This window comes from Ovis canadensis, chromosome 21 (genome assembly GCF_042477335.2).
Source record: "Ovis canadensis isolate MfBH-ARS-UI-01 breed Bighorn chromosome 21, ARS-UI_OviCan_v2, whole genome shotgun sequence".
Lineage (NCBI taxonomy): Eukaryota > Metazoa > Chordata > Mammalia > Artiodactyla > Bovidae > Ovis > Ovis canadensis.
The window spans coordinates 48,492,493-48,508,157 of NC_091265.1; positions in this window are offsets into that span (position 1 = coordinate 48,492,493).

Consider the following 15,665-nt stretch of genomic DNA (forward strand, 5'->3'; position numbering starts at 1 on the left):
GACAGCAGAGAGAGGCCTGACACTCAGGCGGGAAGCCATCAGCGACCTCTGCCCTCAGAAAGCAGGATGTCCCGGCCTCTGGGCCCAGCAGCAGGATCAGCCCCATTGGAGTCAGCAGGCACTTCCCGTGCCTGCCCAGGGCTGGTGCCAAGGGCACGGGAGCCGCGAGGGGGCCAAGGAACATGTCTCTGTCCTCGGTAAGCTTGCCGGAGACACACCTGAGTGAGTGTTGGAGCAAAGGCGGGGATTCCAGCTAGATCTCTGTGTTTCTACCCTGCCCCTACCCAGGAGCTGGTGTTCTTTGCAGACAAGGAAGGTGATTCATGGAGGGCGCATCCCCACCATGTCCTTACCAGGCTAGGACGCTAAGGTAGCACTGAGTCCTTAGGTTGGACCCTTGTGCACCTGGGAGGGTGATTAACACTGGAACAACAGGTGTGCGATAAGTCACCTGAACCTGCCTCTAATCCCAGATTGTTGCCCCAATCCTGGGTGGAGGGTGGTTTGGGAGGCAGAAAGGTCCTGGTAACACCGCCTCTAATCCAGGTGCAGATGCTGAAAAGAACGGAGCTCTGCACCAGCCTGCTTCGGCATCCCTGCCTCCTTTTGCCCTTGCCCCTCCTGTGGACAGGGGATGCGTGGTCGTCCCCGCCTCCTCCTCCATCCAGCTGTGTGTGCCCCTGCAGGTGTGTGTGCCCGTCCAGGTGTGTGTGCTCACTCAGCCATGTGCACTGTCGGCCCCTGGCTGCTCCAGGTCAGTGGTGGCTGGGAGGGTGCGGGCAGACGCTGTGGTTGCTGAGGGCTGGTAAGTCACCATGACAGGCCCCTTTCATACTGACCTCCTATCCTTCCCAAACCCTCTTCCCTCTGTTTACTCTGGGTGCCGATTTATTAGATACGCAGTTAAGTGCCCATTTAGCTCTGCAAACTGTCAGCGCCCCTGCTTTATGAATAAGATTATTCACTGACAAAACCTTTGAAACATTTTTTTAACAAGAGGGTGGGGAAGAATGGGGGAGAGGAGAGGACCAGGAAGTAGTGCCCCAGGTCAGTGAGGAGGCCAGGAGGGACCGAAACCGGAGCGCAGCCTCTCAGCTCAAGAATGCAGCCAGTGCCTGGAGCCACCTCACACTCACCCTGTCCGTCAAGACAGGTGTCATCGCGCCTGTGGGACTGCGAGGTCTAGAGTTCACTCCTTTGTCTCGGCTGCATGCGCCTGCTCTGAGTGGTTCTGAGAACCTCAAGGCCTGCTGGGTGAGTCGGTGCCCCTTGGGCGTCCTCGGTTGATGGGCCGGTTCTGCCAGGGCTCCCCTCCTCCATCCAGGTGGCATCTCTTCCCAAGCACCCGCTGCTTAAACACACAGAGGGTAGCTGACCCTGGTCCGTGTCTCCCTATACCCAGGCCCTGCAACGAGGACCACTTACATCATCACACCTAACACCTCAGCAGCCCTGTGCTGGCGGCATAATTAGCATCTCAGCTCAGAGGTGGGGAAGCGAGGCCGACATGGTGAGGTCTCCCCGACACAGCTATGGGTCTGTCTCCCCCACAAACCATGCCTGGGCTTACTTCTAAAAAGGCTGAGGTGACCAAGTCTGATCTGAGGTCAGTAGCATCCTGCAGGTGCCCTCACCCACCTCCCACGCAGCTGTCACTGGGGTCCCTGTCTTGGCATGCGCTTACAGCACGGGGTACAGAGAACAGAGTGCAGTCTTCCCCTCGGGTGTGAATGATCAAATCCTCAAACTACCCACCTGTGATGGAGAACACCCGGTTCCCCCTCCCACTTCTATTATGTTTTCAGAGGCTTGGAAACAGTCGGAGTTTGGGGGTGTATTGTCCTTGGCAGTGACCTTGGAAAGGGGTGCTGCCATCTGGAGGAAGCTAGATGGGAGGGGTCATGTCTGAAGCACAGAGACAGTGTAGATCCTCACTACCAAGTGGCAGACATTGCCAGGGGACACTAGCTTCCACCCCAAAGTGGTGGTGGGGGGCACAGAGAAGCTGGGAGACCCCCAATAGGATCTGTGTGGAGTCCTGAGACTTCTATTCTGGTTTCAGACGTGGATGCTGTGCCTTCTTGGCAGTCTCGGGTGTCCTCTGAGGTCTAGGCCAGCCTTGGAGCTTGCCTTCTGGACCCAGAGGTCCCAAAGATAGTATTCCTTTTCCTGCTCCACCCTGTCCTCCTCCTCTTGATTTCTCCCTCAGCCATTTATTTCTCTTTATTTGTAGTATGTGTTCAATGCAAATTCCCTAATATGAGAAAGTCATTGTGAATCCGAGCATTGTTACACAGATATAAGGATGATCTAAGCAGATGTTCCACACACGAATAGAAAGCAACAAGGAGTATTCATGAGGCATACAAAAGCTTGAGATGTGTTGGAGATGCTTGTTTCGTACTGTTTTCTAAGAATGACAAATATTTGCTTTTGTTATCAAGTCTATACACCTGTCTGGACCCTGGGACACCAGAGTATCATTGTGGTAATCAAAAAACTCAATGAGTGCATGCCGGGGTCCAGCCCCGGTGGATCCAGGGAATTCGAAGGGTGGACGGAGTCGGCGAGGAAAACTTATTTATTTATTAATGTAAGATTAGATTTGGAAGAAATAGTGTAGTAGGAAGATTAAGTGGAGAGAAGAGGCTGATTAACTTGGGTTACCTGGAAAACCAATAAAGTTCCAGACAAGGAGCTTGCACCATCTATGTTAGGCCGCCGGCGCCCGTTTGAATATCGGAGAGTGCCCCGCCTTGGGCTCTCTTACGGATCTTAAAAGCCGGGACAAGTAAGTAGACATAGTGAGCCTCCACGCCCCAGATGGGAATTCAGCCTGAAATTACAGTAAAGAGGAGACACGGGGGAAACCAGTCCAGTGACTGGCTCTCCTTCTATTGTCCTTCAAGGCCTTTTATACTTTTGATTATACATAGAGATCAATGGGTAATACAAAATTATGTAGCGTTCGAAGCCCAGACTCTTTCTGTATATCTTTTTGTATACAAAAGGTCTCAGGTGATTTACATTATCTTCTGGCCAAGAGGCTTGTTAACACCTTTTAGCTCTTTTCCTTAATGAATGTTAATTTCATTTCCCCTGAAATGTTTTTCTTTAATCTGCATCTCCTTAAAGCATTAAAGTTACATCTCTATAGAACAAAGGTGCAGTGGGTTATAACAAAGAAGGTACTTAACTCAAAGATCTAATGTTGCTAATACCAGGTCTACTACTTGTTTTTCTATATACCAACTATATCTAAAAATAAAGGATATGAAAATTTGGCAGCAAGTATTGGCTCAACAGATGAAACTTTTAATCAGTCCGATTCTAATGATTTTGACTCCTCGGAAGCCCCTACATTCCTAGGGTGTTTTAAGCTTCCTGTGCCTCCTGCGGTCAGGAGGCCTCAAACAATCACATGCAAAGCTGTACGAGTTCTGCAGGCAGGCTAGAAAGCCATCAGAGGGGTTTTTGGATTGAAACACTCTTTCAAATGCAGAAAACTAAAGCCCTGAATTGACTTTTTCCAGAGAATGTCAAAAGAGTGGAAAAGCAGGCAGATTCTTATTTTTGGGGGGTGGATGCTCAGGAAATTCCAGGGGGAAAACCTGAGGTCTGATTAGCCTTGCCATCAGGGCTCTGCCACATGACCTTGTCACGGGTGGAATTCCTCACGCTGGCTCCCGGCAAGTGCATATTTCTAAACAAAGGCTTCTGCACACACAGACAGTTGTATAAGACGTACTTTCCAGAATCAAGCTGTTTTTAGACTGGGCATCAGGTGCTAACCATTTAAAACACTAGCTGACAGGGTGTGCTTCAATGCTAGCCTTATTCATACAGGTGGAAAAAGTATTTATAAAAATAGCATAAACGAATTTTTACGAGCTCAATTCAGGTAAGTTTCCAACGTTAAATTTACTTCAGTTTTTTTTTTTTTTTATTTCTCTCAAGATTTACAAAAAATGCTCACTGGATGTTTTAAATTTTTACATATACTGAAAAAAAAAGGCAGTAATTTAAAGTTATTTGGGATTTCCCTGGTGGTCCAGTGATAAAGACTTCACTTTCAGTGCGAGGGGTGTGGGTTTGATTCCTGGTCAGGGAGCTAAGCTCCCACAAGCCTCAGGGCCAAAAGACATAAAACAGAAGCAATATTGTAACAAATTCAATAGAGTCTAAAAACAGTCAAAAAATTCTTAAAAATAAATAAATTTATTTGGGGTCATATTCTCTCAGGCAAAAGAATCTGACTCTTTTGGTGAATGGGAATATGTGAAGGGAAATGCCCAGTTTTCAACCTTTTTGGCTTATAAGCAAGATTTAGTGATTATCTTCCATTTGGGGTAGTTTCCAATCTATAACTACTCTGGCACATGCCATTTACTTTCAGCAAGTCAAGTGCAAAACCCTGGAGGAAACAGTTTAGTTCCCAAGAGAACAGTGAAGGCATATCAATGGAAACCTTTATCCAGAGTAAGTCAGCATTAAATCAGTGCTGCTGAAAAAATACAAAGAAGCTTCAAGGTAGAACCTGGAGGTTCCCTCCACTGTGCACGTAGATAGGAACCTGGAAGTTTTCATACTATCTAGTTACTTGACATCTGTATAGATTTAACCAAAGTGAAAACTGAGTCTCCATTCTACATTCTGTTCTTTTATTCTAGATCAAGGTAAAATCTTTTCATTTCCAAAGTGGGGTTTTAGGTATCCACATTTCCTAAGCCATATTATTATACTTGCATCTCTCTTTGATTTTGTATGAGAAATCGCATTTTCCAGGTTTTTAGCATTGGCATCTACCATAACATTAAATACCTCAGATGTTCTTCAAACCAATCACATTTAGGAATCTCAATAACTAAGTCACTGCTGTACAGCAGAAATTATTACAACATTGTAAATCAATTATTCTCAATATATTTTTTTAAAGCCCCCAAACACCTCCAACCCGCCCTCCCAAAAAGAAAGTAAGTGCGAAATAATGTTTGATATGTGGGACATGTACAACAGTGAGACCCTGTAATGATTAACCATATGTGTCAAAATTAGCTAAGCTATGGCTATGTTGTTTGGTCAAACATCAGTTTAAATGCTGCTGCACAGATAGATATGATTGCCATTTATAATTACTGGAAAACTGTATGAAGTTTCCTCAAAAAAAAAAAATTGAACTACCATAGGATCAAGAAACTCCACTTCTGGTATTTATCTGAAGAAACCAAAACAACAAAAATGATAGCTATACCCCCATATTCATTGCAGCATTATACATGCTAACCAAGATATGGAAGCAACCCAAGTGAATACTGATAGATGGATGAATAAAGAAAATATGGTATGTATATATATATGTATAATATATATAACAAAATATTATTCAACTATAAAAAAGAATGAGATATTGCAATTTGTGACAACATGGATGAACCTTGAGAGCATTGCATTAAGTGAAATAAATCAGACAAAAATCAAGTATCGCATAACCTCACTTATGCATGAAATCTAAAAAAAAATAATAATAATAACCACACATACACCCCCCTCAAAAAAAAAAGAACAAACTGAGCTCATGGATACAAAGAACAAATTGGTGGTTTCCAGAGGTAGGAGTGAGCAAAATGGGTGCAGGTGACCAAAAGGTATAAACATCCAATTATAAGACAAATAAGTCCTGGGGGTGTAGTGTGCAGCATGGTGACTACAGTTAACAATTCTGTGTTGCATATTTCAAAACTGCTCTATGCAGAGTACATCATGAGAAACGCTGGGCTGGAGGAAGCACAAGCTGGAATCAAGATTGCCAAGAGAAATATCAATCACCTCAAATATGCAGATGACACCACACTTATGGCAGAAAGTGAAGAAGAACTGAAGAGGCTCTTGATGAAAGTGAAAGAAGAGAGTGAAAAAGTTGGCTTAAAGCTCAACATTCAGAAGACTAAGATCGTGGCATCTGGTCCCATCACTTCATGGAAAGTAGATGGGGAAACAGTGGAAACAGTGGCTAACTTTATTTTTCTGGGCTCCAAAATCACTGCAGATGGTATTGCAGCCATAAAATTAAAAGACGCTTACTCCTTGGAAGGAAAGTTATGACCAACCTAGACAGCATATTAAAAAGCAGAGACATTACTTTGTGAACAAAGGTCTATCTAGTCAAGGCTATGGTTTTTCCAGTGGTCATGTATGGATGTGAGAGTTGGACTGTGAAGAAAGCTGAGTGCCAAAGAATTGATGCTTTTGAGCTGTGATGTTGAAGAAGACTCTTGAGAGTCCCTTGGACTGCAAGGAGATCCAACCAGTCCATCGTAAAGCAGATCAGTCCTGGGTGTTCATTGGAAGGATTGATGTTGAAGCTGAAACTTCAATACTTTGGCCACCTGATGCAAAGAGCTGACTCATTTGAAAAGACCTTGATGTTGGGAAAGATTGAAGGCAGGAGGAGAAGGGGACAACAGAGGATGAGATGGTTGGATGGCATCACTGACACAATGGACATGGGTGGACTCCGGGAGTTGGTGATGGACAGGGAGGCCTGGGGTGCTGCGGTTCATGGGGTCGCAAAGAGTCGGACACGACTGAGCAACTGAACTGAACTGAGAAAGAGTTGATCTAAAAGGTTCTCATTACAAAAAAAAATAGTTTGCAACTATATATATGGTGACGTTACGAAAACTTTCGATAGTTATCATTTTGCAGTATACACAAATATCAGATCATTATGCTGTGCACCATGTCAGTTCTATCTGAAAAAAAATTGGAAAAACTGTCAAACTAAAGAAATTCTTGCAATCAGCAGCAGACTTTGAGTGAGGCAGATAATATTCCATAATATGGGTAGGCTTCTTTCAATCAGTTGAAAGCTGCAAGTAAAAACATTGAGGCTGCCAAAAGGAAGAAATTCTGCCTCTATGCTTTCTTCAGACTCAAAACTGCAATCAACTCCTGCTGGAATTTTCAGCCCACCAGTCTGCCTCACAGATTTAGGACTTGCCAGTCCCACAATTGCATAAGCCAATACATATTTATCTTTTTCTTTATCATGTCTATCCATAGATGATCTGTATCTTCTACTGGCTCTGTTTCTTTGAAGAGCCTTGAGTAACTCCCACCCCAAGTCCCAAGTACAGCTCCTAATTCAGAGGCTGCAGAGGAAGAACTTTCTTTCCTGGCCTGTGCTGTCTCTTCCCTCTGCCTTCTTTTCTTTGATTTGTCTGTCTTTCATATTGGCAGCTTTTCTTATCCATGATCCTTGCCCAACTATATAAACGATGCATGAGGTAGTTGATGGAGACTGCAGGTAGAATTATCAATTGGTGGGCTTTATTTACCATAGGGTTTTCAGGCTTGGACCTGGCCTCTTTGTGGGGCAGGGGGTATCTATGTTTGTAAGTTGTTTGCAGTGAAGGCATTTACCAAAGAAATAAATGAGATAATACTCAAATTCCAAGAATTTGAGTGTGTTCATTTCTAGGTGAAGAAAGTCTACTTTATGCTTAGTGTGAATGAGAAAAGACCCACATCAAGGCAACTGTCATGAAAATTTGGAACATGAGGAATATGAGAAAAATACTTATATACATCTCCTGGGTCATGTTTGCAAGCATCTCTAGAATGGACACCTAACTCTTCTAGCGTCTGCGAGGGTGCACATGGCCAGCATAATAGATGTTGCCAAATCACTCTCCTACATGTCCCAACTGAAAGCACTGAATGACAGTGTGATCAGACTTAATGTTTTGCAATCTAATTAGGGTGAAATGGTATTTAATTATCATTTTAATTTGCATTTTCTCTTTATTAGAGAGGTGTGGCATATTTTCACATATTTATTGTTCAGATCTATTCCTCTGTTTATTGTGTATAAATATCCTTTGTTCATTTTTCTTACTAATTTGAGTAGTTGTTTATGTATTATAGATATTAATTCTTTTTCAGTTATAAAGTGTTACAAAAATCTTTTCCCATTTTGTGCTTTTCACTTTGTGTTTTTAATGTTTTCTTCTAGAAATTTGGAATGTTTCTTTTCAAAAAATTAACATCTTTGGGCTATATCTTTTTTATATATCATGTAGGGTGTTGTTATTTTTGTTTAGTCGTTTAGTCGTGTCCGACTCTTTGTGATGCCACGGACTTTAGTCTACCAGGCTTCTCTGTTCATGGGATTCTCCAGACAAGAATACTGGAGTGGGCTGCCATTTCCTTCTCCAAGAGATCTTCCCGACCAGGGATTAAACTCAAGTCTTCTGCATTGCAGGCAGATTCTTTTACTGCTGAGTCACTGTAGGGTAGGGACAGATTTTTCCTCCCATATGGACAGGTATCATGCCTTAAATAGCCATCTTCCACTGAATTGTAATGACACCAAACTTATGGATATATTGATATATTTTTAGATCTGTGTCTAGGGGGTGTCTGCTCTCTCAATTTGCCTTTTATCTATCCATGTTATAGTACCATGCTCACTTTATTTTATTTTCTAGTGAGTTCCTTTAATTTCCAGTGAGTTTTACTGTAAGTTTAATTCATCTCCATAGACTCTTCACAATTGTTTAGCCTATTTTTAAATGTTAAATTTAGAATTAGATGATCAATTAGGTGGGAAAAACTCAACCAGTAATTTTATATTTTGCACTGAATTTGTACTTTAATTTGGAAGATACTGTCTATTTAAAGTTGTTTTTAAGTTCTTTAAGTTTCTTTTCATAATTAAAAAATAATTTTCTCCACAAAAGTCTTATGCATCATTGTTAGAATTATTCCTAGTTACGTTATAGTTTTTGTTGGTATTGCAAATGGTGTGTCTGTGTTAGTCACTCAGTCGTGTCCAACTCTTTGTGATTCCATGGACTGTAGCCTGTCAGGCTCCTCTGTCCATGGAATTCTCCAGGCAAGAATACTGGAGTGGGTAGCCATTCCCTTCTCCAGGGGATCTTCTTGACCCAGGGTTCAAACCCAGGTCTCCCAAATTGCAGACAGATTTTTTATTATCTGAGCCACTAGGGAAGCCCCGTTGCAAATGATATCATTTTTCAAAATTTATATTTTCCATTTGATAACTGTTAGTCTATAAGAACACTGATGATTTTATATACTGATTTTATGTAGAACATTGTTTAAAATTCTAATATTAGGATTATAGACATTCTCAAGTATTCTAAATAATTATATCCTCTGAGAATAATAGCAATTTTGTTTTATACTTTTCAATCTCTTTCTTCCTACTCAATCAATTTTAATGACTCTAGGTTGATTCATGTTCTCTTTTTTCTTGAATTAGTTTTAAAAATTATTTTCCTGGAAAATTGCCCATTTGGCCAACCTTTTAAAATTATTTCATTTGTTTATTAAGGTATAATTGACATACATTATATTGCTTTCAGGTGTACAACATAATGATTAGATATGTGTATACACTTCCAAATGATCACCCCATAAGTCTTGTTAACAACATTCATCACTATACATAGTTAATAGATTTTTTTCTTATGATGAGAACTTTTAAGATAAACTTTTTAACAGCTTTCAAACGTGCAATATAGTATTGTTAACTATAGTCACCATGTTATGCATTATGTTCCCAGGACTTATTTATTTTATAAATGGGAGTTTGTACATTTTGACTATTTTCACCCATTTTGCCCCTCACCCCACCTCCCCACAGGGAATCAGCCATCTGTCTCCCATATCTGTCAATATTTATAAGGTTGTTTGTTGTGTGGTTTTGTTTTGTTGGCTATTACTTATGAGATCATACGGCATTTGTCTTTGACTTATTCCACTTTAGCCTGATGCCCTCAAGTCATATGACAAGACTTCATTCTGTTTTATGGCTGGATAATATTTCATTGCATATATATTAACCACACCTTATTTATCCATTCATCCATCAACAGGCACCTAAGTTGTTTTCATATCTTGGTTATTGTAAAGAATGCTGCAATGAGCAGGGTGACACATATATCTTTTTTTCCCCTTACCATAGTAATCTACTGTAATCTACCTTTTTTTTTCTTTTTTTACTTTAAAAAGCATATGTCTTTTGGAGTTAGTGTTTTCATTTTCTTTCAATAAATATCCAAAAATGGAACTTCTGGTTCACATGTTAGCTCTATTTTTAATTTTTTGAGGACCCTCCATACTGTTTTCCATAGCAGCTGAGCCAATTGACATTCCCATCAATACTGCACAAGGGTTCTCTTTTCTCCACATCCTCAACAGTTCTTGTTATTTCTTGTCTTTTTGATAGTAACAGGTATGAGGTGATATTTCATTGAGACTTTGATTTGCATTTCCCTGATGATTAGTGATGCTGAGCATCTTTTTGAGTACCTGCAGGTCACCTGTATGTCTTCTCTGGAAAAAAAAATGTCTGTTTAGATACTCTGTCCATATTTTATTTGGATTCCTTTTTTTTGCTATTGAGTTGTATTGTTCTTTATGTATTTTGTATATTAACTCCTTGTCAGATAGATGATTTGCAAACATAGTCTCCCATTCAGTAGGTTGCCTTTTCATTTCATTGGTGGTTTCCTTTGCCTTTTAGCTTGATGTAGTTTCATTTGTTTAGGCTTCCTTTTTGTTGCCTTTAGTTTTGATGTCAGATCCAAAAAGTCTTCACCAATGACAAGAATGATTATGCCTTTTAAAAAACTGGTTGGCCTATTGTTTCCATAGAATTTTCCTAAATTTAAAAAGAAACTAATTTTATTTGTATTTGTTTCACTTTTAAAATTCCTACTATTACTTACTGTAGTTAAACCTTTTTTTCATCGAGTTTTGCTCTTTTATTATGCTTTCTTCTTTCTTCCCCTCTATATACCTACGTGTGTATGTTTAGTCCTCTGAGTTATTTTTAACTTCTTATTTGTCTATTTATCTTATTAACGTTTAGACTATCTTTCACTATTTTATACATACATGTATACACATATATATGTTCAGTTCAGTTCAGTTCAGTGGCCCAGTCGTGTCTGACTCTTTGCGACCCCATGAATTGCAGCACGCCAGGCCTTCCTGTCCATCACCAACTCCCAGAGTTCACTCAGACTCACGTCCATCGAGCCGGTGATGCCATCCAGCCATCTCATCCTCTGTTGTCCCCTTCTCTTCCTGCCTCCAATCCCTCTCAGCCTCAGGGTCTTTTCCAGTGAGTCAACTCTTTGCATGAGGTGGCCAAAGTACTGGAGTTTCAGCTTTAGCATCATTCCTTCCAAAGAACACCCAGGGCTGATCTCCTTTAGAATGGACTGGTTGGATCTCCTTGTGGTCCAAGGGACTCTCAAGAGTCTTCTCCAACACCACAGCTCAAAAGCATCAATTCTTCAGTGCTCAGCTTTCTTTATAGTCCAACTCTCACATCCATACATGACCACTGGAAAAACCATAGCCTTGACTAGACGGTCTTTTGTTGGCAAAGTAATGTCTCTGCTTTTGAATATGTTATCTAGGTTGGTCATAACTTTTCTTCCAAGGAGTAAGCGTCTTTTAAATTCATGGTTGCAGTCACCATCTGCAGTGATTTTGGAGCCCAGAAAAATAAAGTCTGACACTGTTTCCACTGTTTCCCCATCTACTTCCCATGAAGTGATGGGACCAGATGCCATGATCTTCATTTTCTGAATGTTGAACTTTAAGCCAACCTTTTCACTCTCCTCTTTCACTTTCAACAAGAGGCTTTTTAGCTCCTCTTCACTTTCTGCCATAAGTGTGGTGTCATCTGCATATCTGAGGTTATTGATATTTCTCCTGGCAATCTTGATCCCAGCTTGTGCTTCTTCCAGCCCAGTGTTTCTCATGATGTACTTTGCATATAAGTTAAATAATCAGGGTGACAATATACAGCCTTGACGTACTCCTTTTTCTATTTGGAACCAGTCTGTTGTTCCATGTCCAGTTCTAACTGTTTCTTCCTGACCTGCATATAGGTTTCTCAAGAGGCAGGTCAGGTGTCTGGTATTCCCATCTCTTTAAGAATTTTCCACAGTTTCTTGTGATCCACACAGTCAAAGGCTTTGGCATAGTCAATAAAGCAGAAATAGATGTTTTTCTGGAACTCTCTTGCTTTTTCCACGATCCAGTGGATGTTGGCAAGTAGATCTCTGGTTCCTCTGCCTTTTCTAAAACCAGCTTGAAGATCAGGAAGTTCATGGTTCACATATTGCTGAAGCCTGGCTTGGAGAATTTTGAGCATTACTTTACTAGCATGTGAGATGAGTGCAATTGTGCGGTAGTTTGAGCATTCTTTGAGCATTGCCTTTCTTTGGGACTGGAATGAAAACTGACCTTTTCCAGTCCTATGGCAACTGCTGAATTTTCCAAATTTGCTGGCATATTGAGTGCAGCACTTTGTGGATCACCACAAACTATGGAAAATTCTTAAAGAGATGGGAATACCAGACCACCTGAACTGCCTCTTGAGAAATCTGTATGCAGGTCAGGAAGCAACAGTTAGAACTGGACGTGGAACAACAGACTAGTTCCAAACAGGGAGAGGAGTACATCAAGGCTGTATATTGTCACCCTGCTTATTTAACTTATATGCAGAGTACATCATGAGAAACTGATGGGCTGGATGAAGCACAAGCTGGAATTACAATTGCCAGGAGAAATATCAATAACCTCAGATATGCAGATGATACAACTCTTATGCAGAAAGTGAAGAACTAAAGAGGCTCTTAATGAAAGTGAAAGAGGGGAGTGAAAAAGTTGGCTTAAAACTCAATATTCATAAAACTAAGATCATGGCATCTGGTCCCATCACTTCATGGCAAATAAATGGGGAAACAACAGAAACAGTGAGAGACTATTTTTTTGGGCTCCAAAATCACTGCAGATGGTGACTGCAGCCATGAAATTAAAAGATGCTTGCTCCTTGGAAGAAAAATTATGACCAACCTAGACCCATATTAAAAAGCAGAGACATTACTTTGCCAACAAAGGTCTGTTCTAGTCAAGGCTATGATTTTTCCAGTAGTCATGTATGGATGTGAGAGTTGGACTATAAAGAAAGCTGAGCACTGAAGAATTGATGCTTTTGAACTGTGGTGTTAGAGAAGACTCTTGAGAATCTCTTGGACAGCAAGGAGATCCAACCAGTCCATCCTAAAGGAAATCAGTCCTGAATATTTCATTGGAAGGACTGATGCTGAAGCTGAAACTCCAATACTTTGGCCACCTGATGTGAAGAACTGACACACTGGAAAAGACCTTGATGCTGGGAAAGACAGAAGCCAGGAGGAGAAGGGGATGACAGAGGATGAGATAGTTGGATGGTATCACTGACTCAGTGGACATGAGTTTGAGTAAAGTCTGGAGGTTGGTGACAGACAGGGAGGCCTGGCATTTTGTGGTCCATGGGGTCGCAAAGAGTCGGACATGCCTGAGTGACTGAACTGAACTGAAATTATAGATACACAGCAGAAGTAGAGCCCAGCTTTGGAATTCAGCTTATACCTGTCTTTAGTTCCCTCCTTACTGAGTTGGTTCTTTGGGGAAACAGCTAATTAAGTTCACTCTTGAGGAGACAGGCTTTTGGGGCTGGTGATGCTTGTCCAGGCTGCTTCCTCACCCTTATATCACCCTCTCCTCTCAGCTCTGGGGTTCCCATTCAGGGCCTCAGCTGTGAAGTCCTGCTCTGTGGTCCTGGCCTGGCAGAGCCTCTTCCTGCTCTGACCTTCTCTGTCAGTGAAGCAGATATGAGCTGTTCTTTAGTCAATGACTCTTACCCCATGCCCCCCTTCTTTCCCAGGCTATTAGCCTCTTCAATAGGAATCATCCTGCAGTGCCCATCACCCCTAGGACCTGGGCTAGGGCTGAGCCCACACTCAGGGCTCCACTAAATAACACTGATGGATGGTGCAATAGCTTCATCCAAGAGAAAGAAATGACAGCGTCATTTTCTCCTGATGTTTTATAATATCTTTATTGAGCAAAATATATATGTGTACCTATGTAAACCTTGTTGATCTGTGAAATCCAAAAGTCTTGGATCCAAAAGTCTTAGCTCTAGTGGATGGACCCTAAGTCTGCGGGATTTATGAATCATTTAGGACAATAAAAAATAGATTCCTGGACCTTGTCCCAGGCCCAAGGAACTGGAAAATGAGAGCCCAGCAAAGCTGTTTTTAAAAAAGACAAGCAGATTATTCTGATGTGGGTGGTATTTAAATTAGGCCTCAAACACTGGGGAGAGTTTGGACATGGGGTGTTGGAGGTGGGTACTGGCAGGAAGAGGCCTCCAGAGCGAATGTGTGAGAAAAGGTGGAAAAGAGGAGACTCAAGTTTTGGAGTTGCCAGTGGACCATATGGACCAGATAGATGGCCTGTACAAGGGAGCAGATGAGGTGCTATCCAAAAGGTAGGTGGTGGCCAAAAGGTAAATGGTGGTTCAATTGTGACAAACTGAACCTTTACCAAGAATACTAGAACCTCCTCCAAGGCAGAAGAAAGAAAAATTACAGAATTCCTTATGTGCAACAATCATTGTCTTTGGGCAGAACAGATAATGTCCCATGTATTATTTTATTTTATTTTTTTATGGATTTATCCATTTTAAATGGATATTGTTTGGATTAACACAACATAATATTAATATATTGAAAAGCTTTCCTGAATTCTAGGTAGTGTTTGGTTCTTTTTAGTAGATCTTAGAGTACAATTTTCATGATGTGAGATGCTATGAGTTATTTTAACCAAAAGATTGAGAGGGGCTTGTTGCCTCAGGGGGACCCCCTGTTTGTTTGGGAAGTGGTTGTTGTTCAGTCAGTAAGTTGTGTTTGACTCTTTTGTGACCCCATGGACTGTAGCCCGCCAGGCTCCTCTGTCCATGGGATTTCCAGGAAAGAATACTGGAGTGGGTTGCCATTTCCTTCTCCATTGTTTGGGTGGCATCATTCTTTTATTAATTTTTCTATTGAAATATGTTTTCCATATAAATATGTGCAACATGTTAACTTGATACATTTTTACACTGTAATGTGATTGCCATTGTAGCAATAATTAACACCTCTATCAATTTACATAATTATCCTTTCTTTTGGTGGTTGGAATAATTAAGTTCTATTCTCTTAGCAAGTTTGATGATTATAGTACATTATTATTATCTATGTTAACTATACTGTGCATTTGATCTCTAGGACTTGCATCCTAACTTGTTGCAGATTTGTACTCTTAACCTCTATCATATCCCTTCACCTCCTATCTATTGGTAATCATAATCTTACTCTCTGCTTTACAAGTTTGGCTTTTTTAGATTCTACATGTAATGATAGCATACAGTTCTTGTTTTTCTCTAACTAATCTCAGTTAGCATAATGTGCTCAAGGTCCATTCATGTTGTTGCAAGTGGCAGGATGTCCTTCTTTCTCAGACTGAGTAGTATTCTGTTATATGTACCAGAATATACAATACACAATCAAGAGACTCAATGAAGATGCTTATAGGACATTTAGGTTGTTTCCATGTTTTAGCTATTATAAATAATATAGCTATTAATTTAATATAAATAATATGGAGGGTACAGATACCTCCTTAATAACCAAAGAAACCCTGAGAAAAAAGAACAAAACTTGAGGAATCCTATCTCTTGATATCAAACTATACACCAAAGCTATAGTAATAAAAACAGTAAGTACTGACATAAAAACAGACAGAGACCA